The sequence below is a fragment of the Wasmannia auropunctata genome, unplaced genomic scaffold (genome assembly GCF_000956235.1).
Source record: "Wasmannia auropunctata unplaced genomic scaffold, wasmannia.A_1.0 LD336092.1, whole genome shotgun sequence".
In the NCBI taxonomy this organism is placed as follows: Eukaryota; Metazoa; Arthropoda; class Insecta; order Hymenoptera; family Formicidae; genus Wasmannia; species Wasmannia auropunctata.
The window spans coordinates 3,473,533-3,473,891 of record NW_012026798.1 but is presented as its reverse complement, the minus strand read 5'-3'; positions in this window follow the sequence as shown (position 1 = coordinate 3,473,891).

Sequence of the window (359 nt, the reverse complement as noted above, 5' to 3'; positions counted from 1 at the left end):
GACAGATGACTTGACTTAAAAAATAATTTTTAAAATATTTATGTAATATTTATACACGAAATCATATTTACATGACAAATCTGTTGAGCTATAGTATTAATTTCAGCCAAAGTAAATCTGTCTTTTCGTATATGAAGACGGGTATACAGTGATATGCCTCTACATACATTAGTCACTACTCTCAATTGAGGAGATTTTAATTAGACTTTTCTGTGCTTGCCTCTAATAAAATGCTTATCGCCATTCCATTCTTGACTATCCTTTCGCTTATTTATTATTACTGTAAAGAAAAACAGCTCACAAAGTATATTTTCGTATTTTCTTATTATCAAATAATAGTAATTTTACTTTTTCAAAAA